The following is a 7,709-nucleotide window of genomic DNA, read 5'->3' as shown; positions in this document are numbered from 1 at the left end:
TAAAGTCATAGTTTGAAATAAAGGGGAAAAAACTAATCATTAATATCATGACTTACTGTATTTATCCTGTCTCATATTCATATTAACATTATGATTTGATGTAGCACAATGATTTTCAAATTAATTGTATCAATTGAAAACCATGTGAATAAAAATATAGTATACCACTGGAAATAGTGTCTGACCCTCTTTAATTTGTACTGTTTCAGAGAAGATATGTGTACTTTTTGGGCCGAGTGTTCAGTACATATTTGGCACCGTTACCATACTGAGTAGCTAAATAAGAGAGGGGGAAATTAATTTGTGAGAGCAAATTGAATGAAATAGTGCCGGGATAAAACTTCTTATTCTATGTATATAAAATGTGGGTCTTATTCACCATTGCGTCTTATTCACCATTGTGTAAACCAAAAGGAGGCTAAGGGGTACACAGACTACAATAGGCCTCTATCACTGATGCATCTACTGGTCAATGCATAGAACACTGTTTGTGTACCCTGTAGCCTCATTTTGGTTCATGAATATGAGTAAGGCGAATTGGCTTCCTCAAACCAGCAACCATGTAAAGCAGGTATTGTGCCACAAGATGGCAATGTTTCAGTAGCATTAATGTGCTTGGCCATTTGCTGCATTTGTACAGAATGTTTTGTAGTGTAGCAAAGAGAAAATAAATACAGTCCCCTCTGGAAGACATGCGGTAACACTTTACGATAAGGGTACATGAATTCTCATGAATTCATGCATGAATTAATCCCTGAATATGTCATGAATCATTATGAGTTAACATGAATTCACTGATTGTCATTAATGAATTCATGCATAAAAACTCATCATCTTAAGCATTAAGTACGGTTGGCACATCATCATGAATCATGATGAATTAAGCATGATCATGATGACTTTTTGTCGGACAAAATCGTGGACTTCACGGTCATGGAGAAAAAATGGAAATGTCCTTATGGAAACTCACTTACTATTGAAGAGAGAGAGAGTGTGAGGTGAGAGATGAAAGGCAATCCTTGTGTTATCTTCATTCTTTGAGGAAGTACAGATACTTATTGCTCTGTATCACAGTCTGGGAAAACTCCATTGGTAGAGGCAGCCATGGCCTACTGGTTAGGGCTTTGAGCTGGTAACCGAAGGATTACCGGTAGGAAAAAATGTGGGTAGGGGGAATAGTTGGCCACTGCTCTCCCATACCCACATCCACAGCTGAAGTGCCCTTGAGCAAGGCTGCTCCCCAAGCGCCGCAGCTCACTGCTCTGGGTTAGTGTACGCTTCACCTCACTGTGTGTTTACTGTGTGCTGTGTGTGTTCACTGTTCACTAATTCACGGATGGGATAAATGCAGAGACCAAAGACCAAGAAGCCTGATTTGATTTTTTAGACCCTGGAATCACTTTGTAGTCATGCATTAGTGGCCTGAATTTGATTCGGACAGCTATTGTTAGTCAGTGGAGTTTGATGAGCTATGGCATCAATGTGCCCTTTTCGGTTCATTGATAAACACACACACCACCATGTTCTGCATCATCTATAAGGGTTTCACTCTATGAGCTGGGCGACCCATTAAAAGGGCACCCTCTGTGCCAGTCCGCCGTTGCTCAGGGGTCATAGATCATGCCCACAGATGTTTTTGTCAGATAAGTGTTGGAGAGATTTAAGATTCTTTGTGAATACCTACAGTACTGTACATGCCTGAATGAGTAACTCCAGAAGATCGTCTTCTGAAGAATGAAGACATAACAGCCACAATTCTTTACTCAAAAATACTCAAATTTGTTTTGTTTTTTTTTAAATTAGAGATAGCAACTTGTGAATAAAATCAAAATATGTAAATTAAGTAAGCAAAATTGGTGCTTGACTGCTTTGCTCTATGTGTGCAGTGACTATGCTAAGCTACTTGGTTTACACATGATTTTAACAGGTGGAACATTTTCACAGCAAAATGCTCTGTACACGGTTTGTGGTCTTATAGGCAGTTCAAAGTTGAGAGCCAAAGAACACACAATAACCCACACCCACTGTGGCAAGCTCGCCATATGCACCACTCACAAGACACATGTTCTGAAAGCAGAGTATGTGAATGTACACTACAGTATATGTGTGAGTGCACTGCATACACACTTCCGGTTGAAAGCTCACCACATTTGTGAAATGTTCCAAAGCTGACAGTGACAGCTGACAGTGAACAATACACCCCCACAATCATGTTTTTGCAAATGAATCCATAAAGGCTCCTTCCAAAGTCAATTTAGGGGTTATTCAACTCGTAGCAGGGTGAACGACTGCAATCCCTTCGTGGCCCTCTATCTGCTATAACCACACTACTGTATGTAAGTTAACCGATCAGTTCTTTGACAGTTTTTTTTGTCTGAGAAATAAAATAATTTCCAATCAGATACTTTCTAGGAGGAATGTTGAATGAAAACCTGCCTAGGTCAAGTTTTCTTATGGCCTGATCCAGCTAGATGGAGAGATGATTAATGTATTATGTATTGTTGTTGTTTGTATTGTTACTTTAGTTTTTCTTCAGTGACTGTAAGTGTACAGTACCTTTTATATGGGTACAGATTTTTATTTTTCTACACTTTACATTAGTAAGAACTATAATTTTGCCATTTTCTGTTGATTGACTTGTCACTGTAACTGAACATATGGTACAGTGAAAGAAATAAATATTGTCTATAGCATCAGTTTTGTGCATTGCTTGATGAGGGTTCATCAAAATATTCTTGTCATCTAAATTATCCTAATGCTCTCAAACAATATGTCTGAATAAGATCCATATATTGGACGAGGGTTTTTACAAATGTGTTTTGAATTTATTGTGTTGGTGTGTATAAGATTGAGACAGTGCAGAATCATTCAAAGAATGTGTTAGTGATATGAGATTGAGAACAGTATAAATATTACATTTTGCTAACAATCTGTTATGTTCTGCTGATTGGGTGTGGTGTTTGGTTAATTGTATGATGTGTTTAGAAAAAAGAGCCCTATTTTCAAAATTGTGTGTAAACGATTGGAAAAAATTGTAACTGTTTTTAAAAACTGTTGCTTACTTGATGTTGTTTGATGATGTATTGTCACTAAGGTAGTATGCTGCTAGCCTGGTCCTAACCATCCCATAATACTACCATTTCATTTCGTATTATGGTCTGGAATTTCTTTGCTCTGAAGCGCTTGCAGGAAGCGGGAAGTAACGCCCAGTTCTGGTTTGAATTGATTGGACAGCTCTCACCCAATCGGCGATAGTTACTCATAACAACATAGCGCAGGCGTTTAACGTCATCGTCACGAGCGCCCTCCCCCTTTCGCCCCCACCAACCCGTCTCTTCGTTTATTGGCTGCTTTCTGGAGGGGGGGCGTTCTGTTACAATTCTACCGAGCAGAATGCTCCACAGAGGAGCACGGCCAGACTCGTAGTGGAGGCAATCCTTGGCCGGAAGTACGTGGATGGCTCGCGAGGCTAGTATGCTGCTTGAATGATAGGACTTTTGCATGATCAGATTAGCATTGACACATTATATCTTTATCAGTCACCTCTACTGCTATTCACTGACACAGTTTTGGTCCACAGGGTCACCACAGGCTGACCACTAATGCAGAGCAACTGTCACATATTTTGGTGGAACGCAATGTACAGCCTCATGGAAGGCTGTTTCAGCACATGTGGGCCTACAGTAATTCTGGTGGAGCGTTAGCAATGGTATCTCCTGTTTTATTCTGCTCCTTTCATATTTACTCCAACACTAAACATCTTGTTTTTGCTCAACCGTACAACTCTTTATTTAACTTCAGTACATGCATACATACTGTACATCCTTCAGCATTTTAACATGCTCATTCACTAAGTGTGACATCCAACCAGGTACATGTCAACAGGCACGCTAAAACTATGAAAATGATGGTCATTCAGAAATGTCTGTGCTGGCTGAAAAGCCCTCCAGGAAGTGTGTCATGGGAAATTGTGGCATGGTGCATTGTGTGTCTAAACCAATCAGAATACGTCTTGTCATTTTCAATACACTAAGAGCAGGAAGTCCAAAAAAAAATAAAAAATCTTCATAATAGTTCATGTCAACATGGCTGTGTCATCATCCACCTTCATCGCAATCTTGTGTAAGTACATTTTCCTCAAATTACACCTAACTTATGTTTTCACTTGTTTCCAAAGTCTTTACATAAATGTTTACATATTTCAGGTGTTTTCCATTTCAGTCAAAAGAGCATTGGTGGAATAGAAGTGGAAAGAAAAGTCAGACCAGGGGAGAGAATTTCTCTTTTCTGCGACTGCCGCATGCGTGATGGTGGAGATATGCAGTTATCATACATTATCTGGAGCAGACACTATTCTCATGTCAACCAGCCTCCAAGTAGTATTTCTTCAAATGGAAATAACTTTCCTTCTAATCTAAGCTTGATAAGGAACCCACTTAATAATACGTACGATCTAGTGGTTGAGAACATCACTAAATATGATCTAGGGGTTTACTACTGTGGCTATATCTGGAAAAAAGTGAAACAGAAGGATAAGCATGGAACAATGTTTACCAGGCTAACTTTTGAAGGTAAGCAATATAACCAAACCAGTTTGATCAATGCCATTAAAACATTTAACCCTCTATGGTACGGTGTTGCCTGTAGGCAACATAGCCTATTTTGCCTTGTTGTAATAAAATGAGACATCCATTAAATAAGTTAATACCACTTTAAGAACTGGACAACTCAATACTAACCAATGGAAATGCAAAATGATGGTCACATGACTCACAGGCTGCTAGTTTGACACTTCTTTCAGCACATGCACACGTTTGGCTGGGTGTCATATTTTCACGCTAGAAAAGTGTGAATTTCACTAATTTCCCTCAAGTTTGCATCCTTCAAAAAAACTTACAGCCTTCATTGACAAGCATAGATGTATTTTCAATCATTTTTTTGTATATAAAATAATGAATATTTTAGAAAATAGCTAAAATCTGTATGTTGCCCACAGGCAACATTGTACCGTAATGGAATCACAGTAGGCCATACTTTATATCATTTAGGGGTTGGAGGGTGTTTTTTACTCATTGTAATGCTTTTTTCTACTTGCAATTTCAATAAATAGTCATTTAAAATAATATACATGATGATTTTAACATATTTTAGTTTGATTATGATAGTGTTCCACAGTGGTACAATGTTGCCTGTGGGCAACGGGTGAAAATTATATGATACTTTTTTGCAAGAAATAGATAATATTATGGTGTAAAAACTACATAATTCTGCTTTCTATGTCTCTGGCTATATAAAAATATGTTCTAAACACATATGCCATATTCTTTTGTATAAGAAAACATACATAGTTTAATGTTTTCCATTGTGGTACAATGTTGCCTACAGGCAACATTTTTATAAAAACAAAATAAAAAATATATTTGTAAAAATCTTCATTAATTTTGTTAAAGTGACTATTTCTAAGCAGGAAAAACATTACAAAAAAAATCTTGCCCCTTCAGATCATAATGCGTACCATAGAGGGTTAAACTATGGAGGTTATCACAAGACATTCATATAAATTCTCAATGACTTTTTGGGCCAACAAAAATGATGTGAATTTTGTGTGATGAATGTCAGAATCTAATATAGCAAAAATAAAAGAACACATACTGTACACAGTGAACACATACATGGTGAGCAACATGTATATTATGCTAGAAAAGTCTGAAAGTGCACATACAGTATAAAACTTGTGCTGCGCTTACTGTACTACAAGACACTGACTTGACTTGCTCTTTCTCCCTTCCATCAATAGAGCCTTCCAAACCTCCACCTCCAGACTGTCAGACTGTGTGGTCGTTGTTGGCCATTTTGTGCCCAATAAGTGCTCTACTGTCTGCCCTCACATCATCTGCTTGTGTGCTCATTCTCAGCAAAAAGACAAGTAAGCGTTTGTGTGATGGCCTATCTTGTGTCATTTTAACTGTAGCTAAGGGTCCAACGAAGAACTATTAATATTAAAGACGTAATATGCTATTTATTAATACTGTTTGATATGAATTTATTGTACAATTAGTAAAGTTAAATGAAACTGCATTTACAGCATCGTATGAATTAGATTCATGTGATTTTAATTAATGTAATGTATTACTTATTTATATTATTAAAAAGCCATCAATTATGTTACATGTAAACTTGTTACAGTGAAAATCACGCTTTTATTTCCACCGGCTACTCCACACTTCATTTTTTGCAGAATGTGTCTTTCTTTTACATTTTTTAACAGGTTTCCATAATGTGCAACTAAGATTGTGCACACTCACACACACACACACACACACACACACACACACACACACACACACAAACACACACTCACACACACACACACACACACACACACACACACACACACACACACACACACACACACACACACACACACACACACACACAGGTTAGGGAATGTGGGGGCCTAGCAATGCACTGGCAGGAATGGCGTCGCCATGGTATTAGCAGTCACTCACAGCAACTTTCATGACAATTGGACAAAGAATGGCTGAGATGTCAGCTCATCTACTTTATTACTGCGCCCCAGAGGTCAAATGACACCACTTTCCTGGTACCTCCTCACAATCAGGCACCAAGCCCCTGTACCAACTTTGGACTTTGCTGAGATATGAGCTCACTTCCTTTATTACAGTGCCCCTAGAGGTCAAATGATGCCACATCCCTTGTTTGTCATCACAATCAGCTACCAAGTGCCTAGTGCATCCTCACAATGAGCTACCAAGTCCCTGTACCAAATTTGGACTTTGTACATCAAAGCATTGTTGAGATATGAGCTCACTTCCTGTATCACAGCACCCCTAGAGTCCAAATGATGCCAATGTGTCATCACAATCAGTTAACAAGTTCCCTTACCAAGTTTGGACTTCATTCATCAAAGCATTGCTGAGATATGAGCTCACTTCCTGTTTGCAGGCTTTGCTGTCAAATTTGGTTCAAACATTACGCACATGGATGTAGTGCCACCTTTGACACATTGGTGGCGCTAGAGCACTTGAGGTGCAGACATGAAAATGGATGAAATTAATCATGGGACCATAGACTCCCATGCCAGAAGAAAGTCTAACAAACACAATGGGGTCCTGCAGGTTCACTGCTAGGGCCTCAATTAAAATTGATTACAAATCAGCTGTGTGGCTTAGACTACTTGTGCCAGGGGTGAAAATAGACACTCTACATCACTATATCATTATAAGTGGATGCTATTGTTGCCCTGGTGAACAGTAATGTGTGCTATTTACACAGTACATAATTGTTGCAATCAAAACTTCTGTTTGAGCACTAAGCTCTTCTTCAAATTGTGCGCAGATGTTGGTACACATGTGCACTTACACCTCTACCAGAGTGGTAGATAAAACATGGCTCTGACCTCTACTAAATGACGTTCACTAACGGAAGTTCGGGAGGAGCATGATGGAATTTGCCACGCCTCCTTCTTCAATCAGTCAGGCTACTTATTTGCAGTCTACCTGTTGAAGCTTCAGCAACGGCGTTACTCCGCTCGCAACCCACCACCTCCCCTTTCACCCGTCTTCCATAGGTAAAGAATAAAGGGGTGCATGGCGGAATCCTGCCCGACTCCTGCCTGCGCAGTCGACTCCGGTGTGATTCCGCGAAGCACTTCAGGACCCTGGCCAGAGACTTTGCCAAACATGCTC

The sequence above is a fragment of the Sardina pilchardus genome, chromosome 19 (genome assembly GCF_963854185.1).
Source record: "Sardina pilchardus chromosome 19, fSarPil1.1, whole genome shotgun sequence".
Taxonomy (NCBI): Eukaryota; Metazoa; Chordata; class Actinopteri; order Clupeiformes; family Clupeidae; genus Sardina; species Sardina pilchardus.
This window is presented reverse-complemented; position numbering follows the sequence as displayed.